The sequence below is a fragment of the Hyperolius riggenbachi genome, chromosome 3 (genome assembly GCF_040937935.1).
Source record: "Hyperolius riggenbachi isolate aHypRig1 chromosome 3, aHypRig1.pri, whole genome shotgun sequence".
NCBI lineage: Eukaryota > Metazoa > Chordata > Amphibia > Anura > Hyperoliidae > Hyperolius > Hyperolius riggenbachi.
In genome coordinates this window covers 267,501,110-267,525,705 of record NC_090648.1, presented here as the reverse complement: position 1 = coordinate 267,525,705, position 24,596 = coordinate 267,501,110, and positions in this window count along the sequence as shown.

The window sequence follows — 24,596 nt, the reverse complement described above, 5'->3', positions numbered from 1 at the left end:
GGAGGCACTCTTGTGCCCCATTTCCTAGGTTGAACGGTATGGACATTGGTATTTCGCTCTTCAATATATATATGCGTTTGATGTGTATCCATGTTTGATATTATTCTTTTTTTTGTATTTGTTCTGCTATCTCTAGCTTGTTGTTGTATTTGCCTTATTGTACAATAAAGCTCTTTATAAAAAAAAATAAAAATAAAAATAAGATGACTCATTCATTGCACTGATGTATCAGCTTTAGGTTGTATTAACCACTTCACCACTGAGGGGTTTTACCCCCTGACCACCAGAGCAATTTTCACCTTTCAGCGCTCCTTCCATTCATTCGTCTATAACTTTATCATTACTTATCGCAATTAAATGAACTATATCTTGTTTTTTCCGCCACCAATTAGGCTTTCTTTAGGTGGGACATTATGCCAAGAATTATTTTTTTCTAAATGTGTTTTAATGGGAAAATAGGAAAAATGTGGGGAAAAAAAAAATTATTTTTCAGTTTTCGGCCATTATAGTTTTTAAATAATGCATGCTACTGTAATTAAAACCCATGAAATTTATGTGCCCTTTTGTCCCGGTTATAAAACCGTTTAAATTATGTCCCTATCACAATGTTTGGCGCCAATATTTCATTTGGAAATAAAGGTGCATTTTTTTCAGTTTTGCGTCCATCCCTAATTACAAGCCCATAGTTTATAAAGTAACAGTGTTATACCCTCTTGACTTAAATATTTAAAAAGTTCAGTCCCTAAGGTAACTAATTATGTATTTTTTTTAATTGTAAATTTTTGAATTTTTTTTTAATTACAAAAAAAAAAAAAATGGGAAGTGTGGGAGGTAATGAGTTAATTTTTTGTGTAAAAGTCATTTATTTGTATGTGAAAAATGTGTAGGGTGTAGTTTACTATTTGGCCACAGGATGGCCACAGTAACTTTTTGCTTTATTGCGACCTCCAAGCCTCCTTCCGGAAGCTTGGAGGAAGAATAAGGAGGCTGGATACGTGAGTTTCTTCTCACAATGATCGCGCTGCCCATAGGAGAGCAGCGGGTCATTGTGGGGCTTAGATCAACGAACGGGAATGGATTTTCCCGTTCATTGATCTCCGGGCGAGCGGGCGGCGGCGTGTTTACTAGCGGCGGGCGGCGTGTTTACGAGCGGGAGCGCGGACAGCGTCGGGAACGCGGAAAGTACGTGTTTCTCCGTCCCTGGTTTTTAAAGGATGGAAAAAGGGGCGGAGAAATACGTACGCGCGGGGGTAAAGTGGTTAAGTTAGGTTAAATGAAGTAAATAGGGTCCCTTTGCAACCAAAAACCCTGATCTCTGCAATGGGTTCCTTCTTTCTAAAAAAACTAGATCCAGATATCAGGGCTGATAACAGGCAGATTTAGCAGTGAAGAATGAAACAGAGAGCAGGGTAGGTGTTTACTGTCATGTTCCCATTGATATATTGTAAAATACATGAGGGTGCTTTGTCTCTGGTTCCCTTTAAGTGTAACAGGGCCTTAACTGTGATGTGTAATTTCAAGCCCACTGCTTCCCTTAAAACCATTTAACCACTTCCCGACCGCCTAACGCACAGAGGCGGCCGGGAAGTGGACCCCACAAGGACCAGCTCATGCCCAAAGGCGGCGGTCCTTGTAGGGGCATGGGCGGAGCGATCGCGTCATCCGTGACGCGATCCTCCGCCTCCACCTGGCGCCGCTCACCCGCCGCAACATCCCGCCGGCCATACGGAAGCGCCGGCGGGATGTTAAGCCTGTAGACAAAGTGTATTATACAGGCTGCCTCCTGCCCTGGTGGTCCCAGTGTCCGAGGGACCACCAGGGCAGGCTGCAGCCACCCTAGTCTGCACCCAAGCACACTGATTTCCCCCCCCCCCCGCCCCAGATCGCCCACAGCACCCATCAGGACCCCCCCTGCCCACCCCCCAGACCCCTGTTTGCACCCAATCACCCCCCTAATCACCCATCAATCACTCCCTGTCACTATCTGTCAACGCTATTTTTTTTTTATCCCCCCCCTCCCCCGTGCCCCCTCCTGATCACGCCCCCACCCCTCAGATTCTCCCCAGACCCCCCCCCCCAGCCCCCCCCCCCTGTGTACTGTATGCATCTATCCCCCTGATCACCTTAGCAGCTGGCTGATGGTGTAATGGTTAAGGGCTCTGCCTCTGACACAGGAAACCTGGGTTCGAATCTCGGCTCTGCCTGTTCAGTAAGCCAGCACTAATTCAGTAGGAGACCTTTGGCAAGTCTCCCTTACACTGCTACTGCCAATAGAGCGCGCCCTAGTGGCTGCTGCTCTGCTCTGGCGCTTTGAGTCCGCAAGGAGAAAAGCGCAATATAAATGTTATTTGTCTTGTCTTGTCTTGTCTGTCAATCACCCGTCAATCACCCGTCAATCACCCATCAATCACCCATCAATCACCCCCTGTCACTGCCACCCATCAATCAGCCCCTAACCTGCCCCTTGCGGGCAATCTGATCACCCACCCACACCAATAAATCGCCCGCAGATCCGACATCAGATCACCACCCAAGCGCAGTGTTTACATCTATTCTCTACCCTAAACACCCACTAATTACCCATCAATCACCCATCAATCACCGCCTATCACCACCTGTCACTGTTACCCATCAGATTAGACCCTAATCTGCCCCTTGCGGGCTCCCAATCACCCGCCCACATGCTCAGATTGCCCTCAGACCCCCCCCTTATCAATTCACCAGCGCATTACTTACATCTGTTCTTCCCTGTAATAACCCACTGATCACCTGTCAATCACCCATCAATCACCCCCTGTCACTGCCACCCATCAATCACCCCCGGTCACTGCCACCCATCAATCAGCCCCTAACCTGCCCCTTGCGGGCAATCTGATCACCCACCCACACCAATAGATCGCCCGCAGATCCGACGTCCGATCACCTCCCAAGTGCAGTGTTTACATCTATTCTCTACCCTAAACACCCACTAATTACCCATCAATCACCCCCTATCACCACCTGTCACTGTTACCCATCAGATCAGACCCTAATCTGCCTCTTGCGGGCACCCAATCACCCGCCTACACGCTCAGATTGCCCTTAGACCCCCCCTTATCAATTCGTCAGTGCAATATTTACATCTGTTCTCCCCTGTAATAACCCACTAATTACCTGTCAATCACCTGTCAATCACCTATCAATCACCCATCAATCACCCCCTGTCATTGCCACCCATCAATCACTCCCTGTCACTGCCACCCATCAATCAGCCCCTAACCTGCCCCTTGCGGGCAATCTGATCACCCACCCACACCAATAGATCGCCCGCAGATCCGATGTCCGATCACCTCCCAAGTGCAGTGTTTACATCTATTCTCTACCCTAAACACCCACTAATTACCCATCAATCACCCCCTATCACCACCTGTCACTGTTACCCATCAGATCAGACCCTAATCTGCCTCTTGCGGGCACCCAATCACCCGCCTACATGCTCAGATTGCCCTTAGAGCCCCCCTTATCAATTCGCCAGTGCAATATTTACATCTGTTCTCCCCTGTAATAACCCACTAATTACCTGTCAATCACCTATCAATCACCCATCAATCACCCCCTGTCACTGCCACCCATCAATCACCCCCTGTCACTGCCACCCATCAATCAGCCCCTAACCTGCCCCTTGCAGGCAATCTGATCACCCACCCACACCAATAGATCGCCCGCAGATCCGACGTCCGATCACCTCCCAAGTGCAGTGTTTACATCTATTCTCTACCCTAAACACCCACTAATTACCCATCAATCACCCCCTATCACCACCTGTCACTGTTACCCATCAGATCAGACCCTAATCTGCCTCTTCCGGGCACCCAATCACCCGCCTACATGCTCAGATTGCCCTTAGAGCCCCCCTTATCAATTCGCCAGTGCAATATTTAATTCTGTTCTCCCCTGTAATAACCCACTAATTACCTGTCAATCACCTGTCAATCACCTATCAATCACCCATCAATCACCCCCTGTCACTGCCACCCATCAATCACCCCCTGTCACTGCCACCCATCAATCAGCCCCTAACCTGCCCCTTGCGGGCAATCTGATCACCCACCCACACCAATAGATCGCCCACAGATCCGACGTCCGATCACCTCCCAAGTGCAGTGTTTACATCTGTTCTCCACCCTAAACACCCACTAATTACCTATCAATCACCCCCTGTCACTGCTACCTATCAGATTAGACCCCTATCTGCCCCTAGGGCACTCAATCACCTGCCCACACCCTCAGAACGTCCTCAGACCCCAGTCCTGATCACCTCGCCAGTGCATTGCTTGCATCTATTCCCCTGTCTAATCACACCTCGAGACACCCATCAATCACCTCCTGTCACCCCCTAGCACACCTACCCATCAGATCAGGCCCTAATTTGCCCCGTGTGGGCTCCTGATCACTCGGCCAAACCCTCAGATCCCCCTCAGACCCCCTTCCGATCACCTCCCCAGTGCATTGATTGCATCTATTTTCCCCTCTAACCACCCCCTGAGACACCCATCAATCACCTCCTGTCACCCCCCTAGCACTCCTATCCATCAAATCAGGCCCAATACAACCTGTCATCTAAAAGGCCACCCTGCTTATGACCGGTTCCACAGAATTCGCCCCCTCATAGACCACCTGTCATCAAAATTTGCAGATGCTTATACCCCTGAACAGTCATTTTGAGACATTTGGTTTCCAGACTACTCACGGTTTTGGGCCCATAAAATGCCAGGGCGGTATAGGAACCCCACAAGTGACCCCATTTTAGAAAAAAAGACACCCCAAGGTATTCTGTTAGGTGTATGACGAGTTCATAGAAGATTTTATTTTTTGTCAAAAGTTAGCGGAAATTGATTTTTATTGTTTTTTTTTCACAAAGTGTCATTTTTCACTAACTTGTGACAAAAAAATAAAATCTTCTATGAACTCGCCATACACCAAACAGAATACCTTGGGGTGTCTTCTTTCTAAAATGGGGTCACTTGTGGGGTTCCTATACTGCCCTTGCATTTTAGGGGCCCTAAACCGCGAGGAGTAGTCTAGAAAACAAATGCCTCAAAATGACCTGTGAATAGGACGTTGGGCCCCTTAGCGCACCTAGGCTGCAAAAAAGTGTCACACATGTGGTACCACCGTACTCAGGAGAAGTAGTATAATGTGTTTTGGGGTGTATTTTTACACATACCCATGCTGGGTGGGAGAAATCTCTCTGTAAATGGACAATTGTGTGTAAAAAAAATCAAACAATTGTCATTTACAGAGATATTTCTCCCACCCAGCATGGGTATGTGTAAAATTACACCCCAAAACACATTATACTACTTCTCCTGAGTACGGCGGTACCACATGTGTGGCACTTTTTTACACCCTAAGTATGCTAAGGGGCCCAAAGTCCAATGAGTACCTTTAGGATTTCACAGGTCATTTTGCGACATTTGGTTTCAAGACTACTCCTCACGGTTTAGGGCCCCTAAAATGCCAGGGCAGTATAGGAACCCCACAAATGACCCCATTCTAGAGAGAAGACACCCAAAGGTATTCCGTTAGGAGTATGGCGAGTTCATAGAAGATTTTATTTTTTGTCACAAGTTAGCGGAAAATGACACTTTGTGAAAAAAAACAATCAAAATCAATTTCTGCTAACTTGTGACAAAAAAATAAAAACTTCTATGAACTCACCATACTCCTAACGGAATACCTTGGGGTGTCTTCTTTCTCAAATGGGGTCATTTGTGGGGTTCCTATACTGCCCTGGCATTTTAGGGGCCCTAAACCGTGAGGAGTAGTCTTGAAACAAAAATGACCTGTGAAATCCTAAAGGTACTCATTGGACTTTGGGCCCCTTAGCGCAGTTAGGGTGCAAAAAAGTGCCACACATGTGGTATTGCCATACTCGGGAGAAGTAGTATAATGTGTTTTGGGGTGTATTTTTACACATACCCATGCTGGGTGGGAAGAATACCTCTGTAAATGACAATCTTTTGATTTTTTTACACACAATTGTCCATTTACAGAGTTTTTTCTCCCACCCAGCATGGGTATGTGTAAAAATACACCCCAAAACACATTGTACTACTTCTCCCGAGTACGTCGATACCACATGTGTGGCACTTTTTTGCACCCTAACTGCGCTAAGGGGCCCAAAGTCCAATGAGTACCTTTAGGATTTCACAGGTCATTTTGAGAAATTTTGTTTCAAGACTACTCCTCACGGTTTAGGGCCCCTAAAATGCCAGGACAGTATAGGAACCCCACAAATGAATCCATTTTAGAAAGAAGACACCCCAAGGTATTCTGTTAGTAGTACGGTGAGTTCATAGAAGATTTTATTTTTTGTCACAAGTTAGAGGAAATTGATTTTCATTGGTTTTTTTCAGAAAGTGTCATTTTCCGCTAACTTGTGACAAAAAATAAAATCTTCTATGAACTCACCGTACTACTAACGGAATACCTTGGGGTGTCTTCTTTCTAAAATGGGGTCATTTGTGGGGTTCCTATACTGTCCTGTCATTTTAGGGGCCCTAAACCATGAGGAGTAGTCTTGAAAACAAATGTCTGAAAATGACCTGTGAAATCCTAAAGGTACTCATTGGACTTTGGGCCCCTTAGCGCAGTTAGGGTGCAAAAAAGTGCCACACATGTGGTATCGCCGTACTCAGGAGAAGTAGTATAATGTGTTTTGGGGTGTATTTTTACACATACCCATGCTGAGTGGGAGAAATATCTCTGTAAATGGACAATTGTGTGTAAAAAAAATTAAAAAATTGTCATTTACAGAGATATTTCTACCACCCAGCATCGGTATGTGTAAAAATAAACCCCAAAACACATTATACTACTTCTACTGAGTACGGCAATACCACATGTGTGGCACTTTTTTGCACCCTAACTGCGCTAAGTGGCCCAAAGTCCAATGAGCACCTTTAGGCTTTACAGGGGTGCTTACAAATTAGCACCCCCCAAAATGTGAGGACAGTAAACACACCCCACAAATGACCCCATTTTGGAAAGTAGACACTTCAAGGTATTCAGAGAGGGGCATGGTGAGTCCATGGCAGATTTCATTTTTTTTTGGTGCAAGTTAGAAGAAATGGAAACTTTTTTTTTTTTTTTTTCTCACAAAGTGTCATTTTCCGCTTACTTGTGACAAAAAATAATATCTTCTATGAACTCAATATGCCTCTCAGTGAATACTTTGGGATGTCTTCTTTCCAAAATGGGGTCATTTGGGGGGTATTTACAGTGGTGCTCAGCAGAGCTCGAATATTCGAGTAGCTCGAATATTCGAGCTCTTTTCCAGCTATTCGAGCTCGGTATTCGAGCTCCGAATAGCTGCAGCTATTCGAATGGGCTATTCGAGTAAACGCGAATAGCCCATTCACTATTCGAGCTATTCGAGCAAACGGCGCTATTCGAGCTCGAATACCGAGCTCGAATAGCGTCATAGCCCAGATTGATGTCCTTAGAGCCAATCAGAGGGTTCCCAGGCCCTCTGACGGCAGCCAATCACAGAGGGGGACCCTGGCCAGCCCCTACCCTATAAATAGCGGCCGCCATGTTCCGTTTCTCCGTCCTTGCCTGAGACTTGCATAGAGAGAGAGTTGCTCCTTTGTGCTTTGGCTTAGCAAGAGCTCTATTGTGGTCATTTACCTAGCGTTTTTGCACACATATACCTCCTATACACACCTATATTGTTGTTAGTTAGATAGACATTGTATTTTAGTTAGTAGCTTTTGTGTTACATAGAGAGAGACTCAGACAGCTGCTGCAGGCTTACAACTTTAGGCCTCAGGGCCTTGCCTGTGTGGGCAGCTGTCCTCCTGTCCTCTGTTAGTTTATTTCTCATTAGTATTTAGACAGTATTAGACAGTATTAGATAGTATTAGACAGTATTTCTGCTGTCCTTTACTACTTAGTGATTGTATTTTGTATTGTAGTTATATACTGTAACTGTACTAGGACACTCACTGACTGTCACTGTTCATAGGCTAGCTCCTGCGTGTGCTTGCACTCACTGTCTGTGTACACACACTCTATTTCCTTCTGAATAGTTATATACTGTAACTGTACTAGGACACTCACTGTCACTGTTCATAGGCTACTATCTCCTGCGTGTGTGTGTGCACTCACTGTCTGTGTACTGTACACACACTCTATTTCCTTCTGAATAGTTATATACTGTAACTGTACTAGGACACTCACTGACTGTCACTGTTCATAGGCTAGCTCCTGCGTGTGCTTGCACTCACTGTCTGTGTACACACACTCTATTTCCTTCTGAATAGTTATATACTGTAACTGTACTAGGACACTCACTGTCACTGTTCATAGGCTACTAGCTCCTGCGTGTGTGTGTGCACTCACTGTCTGTGTACTGTACACACACTCTATTTCCTTCTGAATAGTTATATACTGTAACTGTACTAGGACACTCACTGACTGTCACTGTTCATAGGCTAGCTCCTGCGTGTGCTTGCACTCACTGTCTGTGTACACACACTCTATTTCCTTCTGAATAGTTATATACTGTAACTGTACTAGGACATTCACTGTCACTGTTCATAGGCTACTAGCTCCTGCGTGTGCGTGCACTCACTCACTGTCTGTGTACTGTACACACACTCTATTTCCTTCTGAATAGTTATATACTGTAACTGTACTAGGACACTCACTGACTGTCACTGTTCATAGGCTAGCTCCTGCGTGTGCGTGCACTCACTGTCTGTGTACTGTACACACACTCTATTTCCTTCTGAATAGTTATATACTGTAACTGTACTAGGACACTCACTGTCACTGTTCATAGGCTACTAGCTCCTGCGTGTGTGTGTGCACTCACTGTCTGTGTACTGTACACACACTCTATTTCCTTCTGATTACTGATTAATTATTGTAAATTCTACTTCCTGACAGTTACTACTTACTTACTGTAGTAGGGACACTCACTCAGTCACTGTTCATAGGCTAGCTCCTGCACGTGTGTGCGCGTGCGTGCACTCACTGTCTGTAGTGTACACACACTCTATTTCCTTGTGATTACTACTGATTATTGTAACTTCTAGTTGTACTTCCTGACTGTTACTACTTACTTACTGTACTAGGGACACTCACTCACTCTCTGTTCATAGGCCAGCTCCTGCGCGTGTTTGCGCGTGCGTGCACTCACTGTCTGTAGTGTACACACACTCTATTTCCTTGTGATTACTACTGATTATTGTAACTGCTAGTTGTACTTCCTGACTGTTACTACTTACTTACTGTACTAGGGAGTCAGGACACTCACTCAGTCACCTCACCCACCAACCCACTCCATTAAAGTACCCCACTTTTCACCCGCCCTTTTCAAAAACTTTTGTGTTTACGCCCAAAACATCGAAGATGTCTGGAAGTGGCAGCCAGCGCGGTTTGGGCAAGGGGAAGGGCAGCAAGGGAATTTAGGAGGAGAGGGAGCAGCATTGTGGCAAGCCGCGGGCGCGGCCGCGCCACCATGCACAGTTCCGCAGCAGCAGCAGCAGCAGCGTCAGTGGCTAACATTCCTCCCATAGCCACTGGCCGTGGACGCCTTGGGCACCGCCCAGCAGGAGCATCTGCAACTCACGCTGCAGAGACACAGCAGCAGCAGCAGCGTGTAGCACCTGCTCCGATTTTCCTCCAGCCGGGTCGGAAACGTCCCATTGAGGAAAAGGATGCAGACACTGTGGTGCAACTGATGACGGAGGATGAGCAGCCCGCCATCAGCTCTGCATCCGAGGCCTCCACCCTCACCACCACCACCACCACCCCTGTTCGCAGCAGCCGCCCAGCAGGGCCTGGGGAGGAGGCCAGTTCACCGTAAGTCGCCGACCTGTCACTCAGCACTCTTTTGACCTCAGGCATGATGCGTCAATTGTCTGCTGTTGTTGGCGATTTGGAGGAGGAGATGCTGATGGGCACTTTGGGGGATGAGGGATTGGACAGCAAGACTGTGGCGACAGTCAAGCAGCCCATCCGTGCATCAGGAGAGGAGTTTGGGGGGTCATCATCCCAGCAGGACATGTTTCAGGAGGGGGAGGCTGATGATGACACGGTGACAGACAGAGACTGGGTGCCACCACCTCCAGGGGATGTCGTCCTCAGCAGCTCTGAGGAGGAGGAGGAGGAGGATGCGCTTGTGGGCCTTGCAAGCAGGTGCATCATTGCAAGCATTGGCAGCAGTAGGCAGGTCCCACAGCCTGCTGGTGTCTCAGGCTCAGCAGCAGCAGCAGCAGCATCTGCCAGTACCACCACCAGCCGCACCCAAGCCCCCCCCCCAACCACCACAGGGAGACAGGCAGCAGCGGTTCCATGCCGTAGGGGGTCGTTTTTATCACCAATCTGGCGTTTTTTCACCATGCCCACAGTGTACAGCAAGTACGCCACTTGCAACCACTGTCAGCGGAAGTTGAGCAGAGGTGCAGACCCCTTAAAGTTCAGCACCAGCTCGCTCATCAACCACCTTGCTGCGAAACATTTCCACCAGCATGAGGAGTTCCAGAGGCTGAAGGCATCTGGTGCTGGCAGTGGTACCACACCCATCACTGCACAGCCTTCAGCAGCAGCAGCAGCAGCAGCAACAGCAGCCACCCGCCCTCCTGCTCCTCCAGCAGCACCAGCAGGAGTGCGGAAACGCACTGCTCCTCCCCCCTCTGCAACTCCTGCCGCCGACACTGAGGCCTGTTCTGGCAGCCAGTCCTCAGTGGCCTCCACTGCTGTGTCTGCTGATTCCCGTGCCAGCAAAAGGCCACGCCAGAGCCTTTTGAGCGAGTCCTTCCAGGGGGTGGTTAGGGCTCTGCCTCCCAGCAGCCGTCGCGTGCGGCAGCTGAACGGCTTGCTGGCACGGGCCATGTGCTCCCAACTCCTGCCGTACACGCTTGTGCAGGAGGGGAGCGACATGCGTGCGCTGCTTGCTTGTGCAGCCCCAGACTGGCAGCTCCCCAGCAGACACTTCTTCGCCCGCAAGGCCATTCCTGCACTGCACCGCTTTGTGATGGCCAATGTGGAGCGAGGGCTGGAGCACGCGGTTGGTGAAAGGGTCCACGTCACCATGGACTCCTGGAGCAGCCGCTTCGGGACAGGCCGCTACCTGTCTTTCACTGTCCACTGGGTCAGCTTGGTGGAAGGGGGTGAGGATGGGAGAGCAGCAGCGGGCACAGCAGCAGCAACACAGTGGGTGGTGCCCCCCCGCAGGGTCAGGGGAACTGCAGCAGGTTCCTCCAATCCTCTGCCATCCTCCGGCACACCTGGCCAAACCCCCCGCCTCAGCAGCAGCGTGAAGGCCCGCCACTGCCAAGCGCTGCTGCACTTGGTCAGCCTTGGGAAGACCAAGCTGACGGCAACCCATGTGTTGGCCAAACTCCAGGAGCAGGAGAGGATTTGGCTGACCCCCAGAGGCCTCAGAGTCGGAGAGGTGGTGGCCGACAATGGGGCCAATCTGGTTGCCGCAATAGACAGGGGAAACCTGACCCACATCCCCTGTCTTGCCCACGTGCTGAACCTGGTGGTGCAAAAGTTCTTGCGCACCTACCAGGGGATGGGCGAACTGCTGGAAACGGCAAGGAACGTTGTGCGTCACTTCCGGCGCTCGGCTGCAGCCTGTGCGAGCCTGGAAGACGTGCAAAAGGAGCTGGAGCTGCCACGCCATCGGCTGATCCTTGACGTTCCGACTCGCTGGAACTCCACCCTGGCGATGTTGGAGCGTCTGGTTGAACAGAAGCACGCTGTCAACCAGTACCTTGCCCTGGCCACTGTTTCCGCCGCTCGGAGAAGGGACAAGACCAGCAACATCCCGTCCATCGTCCCCGATGATGACTGGAGGCACATGCAGCAGGTGTGCTTAGTGCTGGCTCCCTTTCTGCAGGCCACTAACATGGTGAGCAGGGACCATGCTATGGTCTGCGAGTGGGTGCCCCTGGTTTGTCTGCTGAACAGGGCCCTCGATGCTTTGCTGGAACAGGGAGCGGCAGCCTTGGACCAGCAGGAGCGGCAAGCAGCTGCACAGTCCACCTCTGAGGGAGAGGAGGAGGAGGACTTGGTGGAGGTCCCTGACCTTGCTGCTGATGAGGGGGATCAGCACAGCGCAGCTGAGTTGGTGCGGGGGTGGAGAGAGGATGAGGCGGCAGAGGAGGAGGATGAGGAGGACAGCACTGCCGTCGATGTGCCAGCACACGTGGCCCGCCTCTTCCCAATGGCAGCGCACATGAAGCAGAGGGAGGACATCTGGATCAGCATGATGTTGGACCCACGCCTCAAGGGGAAGTTGAGCCAGTTCCTGCCGCCTGCAGGAGGAGACCCAGCGCAACAAATAAGGAGCTTGCAGCAGGCCCTTGTTGAGCGCTTGGAGGAAGCCTTCCCCCAGCCTTCCACCCCCACTGTCCAGCAGCCAGCACAGAGGCAGCAGCAGGTGCCTGCATCCAGCAGCAAGCGCCCCACAGACCTGCTGTCTCTCAGCCACGAGCTCTACAGGACTGTAGAGGCTCCGGCAGCAGTGACTAGAGAGGAGGTGCATGATGCAGCAGCATCCTCCTCCGGTCACAGCCAGCGCCTGACCCGCATGGTGGCTGACTACATGGGGTCCTACAGCGGGCTTGACAGCGATGCCCCTGTTGATCCCATGGAGTATTGGGTCAAGCGCCTGGAGATCTGGAGCGAGCTGGCGCAGTACGCCCTGGAAGTGCTGTCCTGCCCCCCTTCCAGCGTGCTGTCCGAGCGCTGCTTCAGTGCAGCTGGTGGCGTGGTCACCGAGAAACGCTCACGTCTGTCTCACAAGTCTGTGGACAGACTGACGTTTCTCAAGATGAACCAGGCGTGGGTGGAAGGCGAGTTCCTGGCCCCTGTTGTCGGCGAGAGGGGGACATGAACTGGCTAAGAACCATTGTTAATGTGCCTTACCACCCTTTACCACCTCCTGGCTCCTGCTCACTAAGCCAGCCTGGTTCAGTTTGACTATTACGTCGCCTGCAGCCACACATTTTACACCTACAGTGGGCTGCTGTGTACTGCCCTTCTGCTGTCTGTCTGTGTTTCCCACTGCCAGGGTACACAGAATTACATTCTGCTGCCACTCTGCCACCAGCTATTACGTCAAACAATAGCTATATATCTGTGTAATTGGTTGTACAAACAAAACCAAAAAACCATTAAAAAAAAAAAAAAAAAGGTTTAATTTTTCTGAGGTGCCCGGGTTGAAAACTGTGTTGTCCCAGTTGTGTATTGGACACGATGTGGGCTGCACGACCGCTGTCTGGGACCTCCTGTTGTGTTTATTTACAGCCCTGGTATCACCGCTAGGTACCAGGGCTATTATGTCACGCTGCCTGCCTGCTGCCACACTCACACTACTCCTCCATTCCTCCTGCTGCTGCTGTCTGTCTGTGTTTCCCACTGCCAGGGTACACAGAATTACCTTCTGCTGCCACACTGCCACCAGCTGTTACGTCAAACAATAGCTGCTCACATTACTCCTCCATTCCTCCTGCTACTGCTGCTGTCGGTCTGGGTTTCCCACTGCCAGGGTACACAGAATTACATTCTGCTGCCACTCTGCCACCAGCTATTACGTCAAACAATAGCTATATATCTGTGTAATTGGTTGTACAAACAAAACCAAAAAAACCATAAAAAAAAAAAAAGGTTTAATTTTTCTGAGGTGCCCGGGTTGAAAACTGTGTTGTCCCAGTTGTGTATTGGACACGATGTGGGCTGCACGACCGCTGTCTGGGACCTCCTGTTGTGTTTATTTACAGCCCTGGTATCACCGCTAGGTACCAGGGCTATTATGTCACGCTGCCTGCCTCATTGACTGCCTGCTGCCACACACTCATCCTCCTCCTCCTGCTGCTGAATTTACCTCCTGCTGTCTGTGTGTTTCCACTGCCAGGGAGCACATACAATGGCGCTTCCAACATGCGTGCGCCACCAGCTATTTGTTACGCTCAAAAATAGCTCCATTTCTGTAAAAAAAAAATTGAAAAGAGAAATAAGTGAAGAAGAAGACGATATAGAAGAAGATGAAGAAGATGAAGAAGAAGAAGAAGATGAAGAAGAAGAAGAAGAAGAAGAAGAAGGAGAAGAAGAAGAAGATGAAGAAGAAGAAAATGAAGAAGAAGAAGATGAAGAAGAAGAAGATGAAGAAGAAGAAGAAGAAGGAGAAGAAGAAGAAGATGAAGAAGATGAAGAAGATGAAGAAGATGAAGAAGAAGATGAAGAAGATGAAGAAGAAGATGAAGAAGATGAAGAAGATGCAGAAGAAGATGAAGAAGAAGAAGATGAAGAAGAAGAAGAAGAAGAAGACAATATAGAAGAAGAAGAAGATATAGAAGAAGATATAGAAGAAGAAGATATAGAAGAAGAAGAAAGAAGATAAAGAAGAAGAAGAAGAAGAAGAAGTATATACAGTACTGAACAAAATTCTGGACACAACTTCTCTTTTCACCTTTTTTTTTTTAAAGGAACATCCCCACATAATCACTTGCTGTTGTTGCTTGGAAAAAAAGATGTTTCTTGCATCATTCACCCTCAAAACAAGTGTTGGAAGCTATTTAAGGCCAATTCGAATAGTCAGCTCGAATAATGAGCTCGAATACCGACTCGAATAGTGAGCTCGAAGTCCGAGGTCGAATCGAATAGTAAAAATTATTCGACTTGAATATTCGACTGACCTCGAATAATTTACTATTCGAATTCGACCAAACTTGAATTTTAAAAAGGGGTATTTGAGCACCACTGGGTATTTATACTATCCTGGAATTCTAGCCCCTCATGAAACATGACAGGCGGTCAGAAAAGTCATAGATGCTTGAAAATGGGAAAATTCACTTTTTGCACCATAGTTTGTAAACGCTATAACTTTTACCCAAACCAATAAATATAGGCTGAATGGGTTTTTTTTAATCAAAAACATGTTTGTCCACATTTTTCGCACTGCATGTATACAGAAATTTTACTTTATTTGAAAAATGTCAGCACAGAAAGTTAAAAAAATCATTTTTTTGCCAAAATTCAAGACTTTTTTGATGAATATAATAAAAAGTAAAAATCGCAGGAGCAATCAAATAGCACCAAAAGAAAGCTTTATTAGTGACAATAAAAGGAGGTAAAATTCATTTAGGTGGTAGGTTGTATGAGCGAGCAATAAACCGTGAAAGCTGCAGTGGTCTGAATGGAAAAAAAGTGGCCGGTCCTTAAAGGGGAACTGAAGAGAGAGGTATATGGAGGCTGTCATGTTTATTTCCTTTAAATCAATACCAGTTGCCTGGCAGCCCTGCTGGTCTATTTATCTGCAGTAGTATCTGATTAAAACCAGAAACAAGCATGCAGCTAGTCTTGTCAGATCAGACTTATAAGTCTGAACCACTGAAACACCTGATCTGCTGCATGCCTGTTCAGGGGTTATGGCTAATAGTATTAGAGGCAGAGGATCAGCAGGGCTGCCAGGTAACTGGTATTGCTTAAAAGGAAATAAACATGACAGCCTCCATATACCTCTCTCTTCAGTTCCCCTTTAAGGGGGGTAAAGCCCTAGGTCCTCAAGTGGTTAAAATGACCCCGGTTTAGACATCCCTGTTGACTACACTGTATTTCATCTTATTTTCATTTTGTTGAGGTAAGGCAGAATTACACATTTTCACTCATTGTTTCTCAGAACTGTGAAGAAGGGAACTCTTGAACTGATATACAGCATGAATAACATGGGTGGTACAGTGCTTCCCATAATTATTCATACCCCTGGCAAATTTGGACTTAAAGGTACTTTTATACAACCAGCAAGTACTTTTTTGATGGGAAATGACATAGGTGTCTCGCAAAAGATAATAAGATGATGTACAAAAGGCATTATTGTGGAAAAAATATTCTTATCTTTTATTTACATTTGAGCAAAAAGTGTCCAGTCCAAAATTATTCATACCCTTCATAATAATCAATAGATAAGCCTATTACAGCAATCAAACGCTTCCTATAATTGCAGACCAGCTTGTTGCATGCCTCCACAGGTATTTTTGCCTATTCATCTTTTGCAATGAGCTCAAAATTTTTCAGGTTGTAGGATCTTCTTGCCATCACCCTGATCTTTAGCTCCCTCCACATATTCTCGATTGGATTCAAGTCAGGACTCTGACTGGGCCACTCCAAAACATTAATGTTTTTGTCTCCTAACCATTTCTTCACCACTTTTTCTGTGTGTTTTGGGTCATTGTCATGTTGAAATATCCATTGGTGCCCAAGGCCAAGTTTCTCTGCAGACAGCCTGATGTTGTCGTTGAGAATCCTCATGTATTGCTCATTTTTCATGGTCATGTTTACTGTGATTAAGTTCCCTGGACCATTGGCTGAAAAACATCCCCAAAGCATTAGGTTCCCACCACCATATTTGACAGTGGGGATGGTGTTCTTGGGTTGAAGGCTTCTCCTTATTTTACGCCAAATGAAGGAAACCTCATTGTGACCAAACAATTCAATTTTTGTTTTATCTGACCATAACACAGAAGACTTCTTCTTTGTCCAGATGAATATTTGCAAAGGCCAAGCGAGATTTTGTGTGCCTTATCTGTAGAAGTGGCGTCGTCTTTGGTTTGCATCCATGGAACCCAGCAGTGTGCATTTTCCGTTGGATTGTCTGCCTTGAGACATTGCCACCAGCAAAGCCCAGATTCACCAGGATGGCCTTGGTGGTGATCCTTGGATTCTTTATCACCTATCTCACTATCCTCCTGGCCAGCACAGGTGTCAATTTGGCTTCCGACCACATCCTCTGAGATTTTCGACGATAATGAACATCTTGTATTTTTTTATAATACTTTGCACTGTAGCCACTGGAATTTGAAAACATTTAGAAATGGCCTTTTCCAGACTTGTGAGCAGCCACAATGCGCAGCCGCAGGTCCTCACTGTGGGGTAAAATACACACCTAGCATACACATGACCTGTCTACCACTGGAGGATGTTGTTATCCTGTAACAGCTTGCATGCAACTTGTTAAGTACTCAGTTTCTGGGGGGGCTCAGTGCACCTCTGATTGGAGGCCATTCGGAGGCGACCTGGTGATGCGCTGATCCACCTTTTGCGCAATTTTCAATTTTACTTGGTGGCGCACCCAGGCTATGCATATGCATAGGTTAGGATTTAGTTAGTGTTAGGTCCCCTCCCATCGAGGATGACTTCTCCGCAGTGGGAGGGACGAGTACTTAACAAGTTGCATGCAAGCTGTTACAGGAAACCAACATCCTCCAGTGGTCGACAGGTCATATGTATGCTAGGTGTGTGTTTTACCCCACAAGTGAGGCTTGCACTCTCTTGCAGGTAGGCACCTATCTGTTTTTAAGTAGTGCTGCTTATTTCCTTGCCAGGTTTGGTTGTGTGGAATTCTCCTCCCAGAGCATTCTGGGAGGCCAGACATTATGTGTACTGGCTTCAGAATTCTCAGAAACCAACATTCCGCAGTGATGCACCTTAGCCAGCAGCAAAGATGTCACCACCTGTGATAAACTTCAAAATGTACATAAGGATGAGGAAAGATTTTACAAAATAATATAAACTAAATCATTTATAAATGTTGTAAAAAAAATAAAATAAAGCAATTTTACAGCAGCATTTCCGGCACCAGCGGGGATCACCTGATGCTAGATACATGGGCTTGCTGATTGCTTGAGGTTGCATGGCACAAACCTTCCTCCCAAATACTCACCGAGCCTCCAGCAACATGTAGCAGCCTTCCTCTTGCCTCCCCTCCATTGGGTCATGTGACACGCCTACTTGCGTGCACAGACACCGGAAGCTGCTAGGAGCAAGAAGAAGGCTGCTACACATTGGTGGAGACTCGGTAAGTATTTTAAAGGCTGCAAATGCGCACAACCCTCCCCCCCCCTCCCACAAAGAAAGTCCTCGTTATCCATCAGGCATGCCGGTTAGTTGAGATTTTCGGTTGCCTGAATAAGGGGGATGCTGCTGTTTTATGTTATTTTCATTACAGATTCTCTTTAAGATCTCTGCGCAGTTTCAACCGATGCAAAAAATATTCTGTCCATATTTTGTCTTTTTGAGTTACCCTAAACAGATGTGGATGTTTTGGTTATATCAATATATCCTGTATTTGTATGCACAGCGTTTAGACTGTCAGCACATCGCTAAGAGTCCCTAGAATGCAATTAGTTATCTGCTTACCTAAGTGGAAATAATGCCAGGAATGCTTCATGCAGGCTCCAAGCTGCCATACATTCACCTACTCATTCCAAAAGGAAAACCTGGGCAAAAAAAGCTGTTGGCATTAGAAATATTAGATATATAACAGTTTAGCAAGGAAATGTGCCAAACCCCTTCTGTTTTGCTCTATTCCAGTGTCCTGCAGTGTAATCCTCACACATGACCTGTTTATGAATCTATTTATAGGGCTCACGGTATGCAAAAGCTTTCTTTACTTAATTAGCTTCACAGAACAAGAATGGAAACTGAGAGACTAGGCTGAGATCCAGTCAGTCTACTACAGCTTAATAGATTTCAGGCTAGGGCGCATACTCTAATATGGGGCTAGTATTTTTTCCCCTTTACACAGCAGGTGTGTTACGTAGTGGTGCTTTTCTTCTTATATTAAATTACCCTTGATTAGTAGTCATTAAATAAGGTGAACTGCAGGGTTTTTGTATAAAATTAGCATATCCCACTATGATCATTAAAAACGATCACTGGGGTGACTGATCCATAGAAGGAATCCAGCTGTCAAAAACAGAACTGGCACATATTCCTTTCCTTGTGTGAGAAAAATCTGCGAAATATCTTTCCTCTGATTGAAATGTTCATAAGAGCTACATCTGATGCTCACTCGTATTTGTTCAGCCTTATTACTATCCCATTATTAAAGGACATATGAAGTGGGAGGAATATGGATACTGGCATATTTATTTCCTTTTAAACAATACCAGTTGCCTGCTGCCCAGCTTTTCTCTTTGGCTGCAGTAGTGTCTGAATCACACACCTGTAAAAAGCATGCAGCTATTCCAGTCTGACTTTACTCAGAAACATCTGCTCTGCATCTTCCTGCCATTAAAGTCAATGGGACTCACCGCAAACAATTGGTATGTGAACGTTCGTGGTAACATTTGTAAACGGGTTCCTGAACACAAAATCACGATGTTTGGACATCACTAATGTCTCGTTGCTTGTCCTTCCACGAGACTGTGTCTATGTCCAGTCTGAGCCTTCAATTAGACTACCAAGCATGCTTCTCTGATGAGACATGCCAACTTTGGATAAATATGTCCTTCTGCACCTACTTCCTTTTATTATTGCTAGTTCCGTGCCTGCATTAAAGATGCCCCGAACCTCTGATTTTCGGTTCGTGAACCTCCCGCGAAAGTTCGGTTCGCATGAACTTTCGCGAACCGCAACAGACTTCAATGGGGAGGCGAACGGTGTTCCCGTATAGGTAGGTGGGTGCCCCAGTAGTTAGCTAGGCATAGGTAAGTGTTCCCGTATAGGTAGGTGGGTGCCCCAGTAGTTAGCTAGGCATAGATAGGTGTTCCTGCATAGGTAGGTGGGTGCCCCAGTAGTTAGCTAGGCATAGGTAGGTGTTCCCGTATAGGTAGGTAGGTGCCCCAGTAGTTAGCTAGGCATAGGTAGGTGTTCCCGTATAGGTAGGTAGGTGCCCCAGTAGTTAGCTAGGCATAGGTAGGTGTTCCCGTATAGGTAGGTAGGTGCCCCAGTAGTTAGCTAGGCATAGGTAAGTGTTCCCATATAGGTAGATAGGTGGCCCAGTAGTTAGCTAGGCATAGGTAGGTGTTCCCGTATAGGTAGGTGGGTGCCCCAGTAGTTAGCTAGGCATAGATAGGTGTTCCTGCATAGGTAGGTGGGTGCCCCAGTAGTTAGCTAGGCATAGGTAGGTGTTCCCGTATAGGTAGGTAGGTGCACCAGTAGTTAGGCATAGGTAGGTGTTCCCGTATAGGTAGGTAGGTGCCCCAGTAATTAGCTAGGCAATGGTAGGTGTTCCCGTATAGGTAGGTAGGTGCACCAGTAGTTAGCTAGGCATAGGTAGTTGTTCCCGTATAGGTAGGTGGGTGCCCTAGTAGTTAGCTAGGCATAGGTAGGTGTTCCCGTATAGGTAGGTGGGTGCCCCAGTAGTTAGCTAGGCATAGGTAGGTGTTCCCGTATAGGTAGGTAGGTGCCAGAGTAGTTGGCTAGGCATAGGTAGGTGTTCCCGTATAGGTAGGTAGGTGCCCTAGTAGTTAGCTAGGCATAAGTACTGTAGGTGTTCCCGTATAGGTAGGTGGGTGCCCCAGTAGTTAGCTAGGCATAGGTAGGTGTCCCAGTATAGATAGTTAGACAGGGCCTGGCACAGTATAGCGATTACCAAGGTCCAGCTGCAACAGATAGGGCTGTATAATGCAGTGTCAGTGGGCAACACAACAACAAAAAATAGATCACAAGTACAAGATTAGCTCTCAAAAGAGCTGTTGTGGGGTGCTATTTTAGCAATAAGAATCAGCAAGGAGCAAGCTAACAAGCCTACAAGAGCCTAACTAATCTTTCCCTATGAGAGAGTCTACAGCAGCTGTCCCTTCTCTAATTACTGCAGGCACACGAGTGAGTCCAAAGCCTGACGCTGCCTGCCTTTTATAAGGGGGGGAGTGGCTCCAGGAGAGAGTATAGCCTGATTGGCTACAATGTGCCTGCTGACTGTGATGTAGAGGGTCAAAGTTGACCCTAATGGTGCACTATGGGAGCGAACCGGCCTTCCGGAAAAGTTCGGCTTACATGGCGAACGTGAACCACTGGAAGTTTCGCCGGGAACCATTCGCCGGCGAACCGTTCGGGCCATCTCTAGCCTGCATTAGCTGCAGCCTTACGTGTATCAAATTGTCTATAATTATACTGCCATAGTGTTACTAGAAATCCGAGCCCTACAGTTCTCTGTTACTAGTCAAAAACCTCCACTTCTGTCACTGCTCCAGTCTGCCACACTTCCTTTGTCAGAGAGGTGCATGCAGTGGAGGGGAGAACTGTTAATGATCACCACTATTCAATGTACATATAGAGGTGATTAATACAAACATAGCACCAATAGATAGCTAATACAGCAGTTGAAGGAGAGCTGTGGTGGGCCTCTCAGGTTAAGGGGCTTCAGTGCAGTTGCAACCTTTGACTCGCCTGCTGCTACACCACTGCCCTTACAGGTACTTGGTTTATCAGCTGAATAGATCTGCCTTCAAACAAAGTGGTTGCTAAGGCAAACTCTGCTGCCCAACAACCACATATGTATTGTTGATGCCTCACTCTGCTGCTGCTCAAATCCCCGGCGGCATTGAATACTATACTAAGTCCCCAGCACCGTTAAATGTAATCCGGGGTCTGGCCATCGCCAGGTCCCAGAATTACCCTTGCGTGGGATGCGTAGCATAGCAATAGAGCTACAGCGGCGCCCAGCTTCAGCGCTGAGCGCCGAAATAACCTGCTTACCAACAAACAGCTGCAATTCACAGTACTATATCCTGATTACATACGAGCTTCTGCAGAGCAGAGTTTGTAGTTGCCAAAGTTTATTATTCTTTAATCAGAAAGAATCCTTTTGCCTGTGATGAAGATTTTGATGAAGATGAAGTTTATAGTTATGTTGGTATCTTGGTAAGCATTTATGTATAACACTTTTGCCTGAAATACTTTTTTTAAAAACAATAAAAAAAATAATTTGCAATAAATTGTAAATAAATAAATAAATAGTTATCAGGACATTCAAGCAATATGTTTGTAAAAGTGCTGTTCAGAAAATGATTTCAAAGAAATTCAATGATGATTGCCCATTGTGGGTTTGAGTCAGGTGTGCTGTTGTCTCATATCACTAATTCATCTCTCGCAGCTGCAGATGCTTTCAGTTTTTTAGATGATGTAAACTCTAGTGGGTATAAGAACTCATAAAATGTTGTACGTGGAATCATTTAGCACACGGCTCTCATAGGATACATAATAATAAATACTTATTTTGCTCAGCTTTGTTATGCAGTCCAGATGACTAGATGTACGCTTCTGGAGAAATGGGATTATTCTAGATATGATGACACTATTTGCAGTGATAAATCTCACCCTTGATAACGCAGCTCACACTCTTTAAAGTGAACTTTTACATGTTTTGTTTGTATTTTACAATACAATAAGTACAATCATGCGTTATGTAAGCCCAGACATTCAACCACAAACGATTATAACCAATCGTTCACATCATAAGTATAATGCACTTGGCTGTCTCCTTTTACAACTTCTTCTTCATACCATGAAGGACCTCCTCACCACTACCCTCCCTTCCTTTCATAACAGTTGGTCAGGTCAGTGACACAATCCACGTCATTGGATGGTAGGGCTTACTGTATTTCTCTCTGTAGCCACAGTACCCTAGTAAATGTTATCCAATTATTGACACGATGACACAATCTTGGACACATCTGGGGGTTGTCTGTTGCCTGTAAGGTTGGAGGGAGGGCAAGGAGGCTGCAGGATGTTTATGGCGATAACTGGGCCATCATTAGTAGCTTACAATGTGAATGCTCAATTATTTTTTATTTTTGTTATACAATTTTTAACCTCCTTGTCGATATTGATGGTTATACACGTCAATACAAAATAAACAGTATTGATGTGCATACACGTCAATACTCTCCTGCACTGTATACTAGACCCTTGCTTGACACATTTTGGCAAGTTACAGGAAATAAAAAGGTTTTGAAAATTAATTAGATCACTTTTTGTACAGAAAACCTGGGGAAATTGAACACCAGGGAGGTTAAAGCAATTTTGTTTTAACTGCATGTCCATGAAATCTAATGATAAAATGAGTATAAACTAGAGGTTTAACATAAGAGAGTGCTCTTACGTATGGGAATTTTCTACAAAATGTGACTAAGGGTGGCCACTAACAATCCAATTTCAAGTGAAAAATCGTTTGGGTGATCAGAAATTCTGATCGGAAGTGAAATCGTTCACTACACCATCAATGAACCAATCTTTGCTTCCTATCTATCACAACTAACAAGGAAATCCAAATTTTGGTTCGACGAAAATCCAATTGGACGACTATTTTTATAATCGTTTGTAATTGATTGTGCCCACCAACAGAGATTATTTACAACCAATCTGATCAGAATTTCTGATTGCTCGAACGATTTTTCGCTAGAAATTGGACCGTTAGTGGCCACCTTATGACTGAGCAGGAAGCTTCTTCACAGTTTGGAAATGGCAGTAGAAGACTGAAAATATATAGAGATGTATTTCAAGTATCCAGCATGGTTTGCAATTTTGCAGTTTAAGACCATAAATGCTGTTCAGTATTGTATTTATATTACTGTTATGCAGAGCTTTTATAGCACATATCACCTTTAAAATCCAGCTCTGTATGGAACCACTCAGAGCCGGCTGTGAGTTTGTGATGAGCTCTTTTATTGTCATCGTGCTGCAACTTCAGCAACCAGATGAATATGTTATGTGCCAGTATTGAAGATCACAAATTTATAGAAAACGTTATGTTGCTAAAACATGTAATTTATAAAATACATTATTGGTAGAGAATATAAAATGATAAAATACCATGTTGTTAAAATATATTACCTAATGTACCTAAAGTACCTAAAGTAAACAGGGAGCCCTAACCATGCTGTGAGAGTACAGCCCATTGTAGAGGAAGGTGTAGTCCATGGACATTAGTATTTCCTTGGAAGATTAAAACAATATATGGAACTGTGATGCAGAAATTATACTGCCTAGATCTCAAACAGAATTCCATTGATAAATGTGATGTTGCAAAGAAAACTAAATAGATCTTGAACTGCTATTCAAACTGAGCATTGTTTGTGCTGACCAGGCCTTAATTTTGCATGTGCATGTGTTGGTGTGAATGGGGAGCGCTCCAATCCAATTTAGGCATTGTTTTTAGGGGGGTAGGGGTTGTTTATTGCGGGGTTTGTATACTGAATCAATAAATTATGAAGCAATGTGAGAAATTGGTTCCCTTGTTTGGTTGTTAAGGATATTGGCACCCTTTGCTCCCCCTTAAAGGGGTAAATGCACATTAAATAACCTGTTCTCCAGTATTTAATATGGTTCTAGCATTTTGGTTTCTGTGATGAACGGTTTTCATTGATATCAACAAAGTAGCATTTCAACGCGAGATAGACAACCCTGTTGATTTTAAATTATTTTAAATATTTACAACATCGAGTGAGGGAGCCCTAATTTTCTGATCGAGAATGGCCTACGCCATCGGGGAGGATATTGACACAGATATTGATGCAACTTTCAGAAGTGAAGATCTGATTGATAACACTAAAACCAAAGATCTTAAAAAACTTTTTAGGGTTCATAAAAAATTAACCTTGAGACACTTACGGAGGAAATGGAGTGTGTCCACTCTACAATCATATGTGGATAAAGGGGTGGTACCATGGGGAATGAGAGGACGTTTTGTCCCAGCAGGACACCTAAGAAACTCACGCTTCCTCCCTGAGTGGAAAAAAAAGGCCATAGAATATGATTTGAGTGTGATGAAAATGATGATTAAGGAAGAAAGAATACAATTAATAGAATTACAA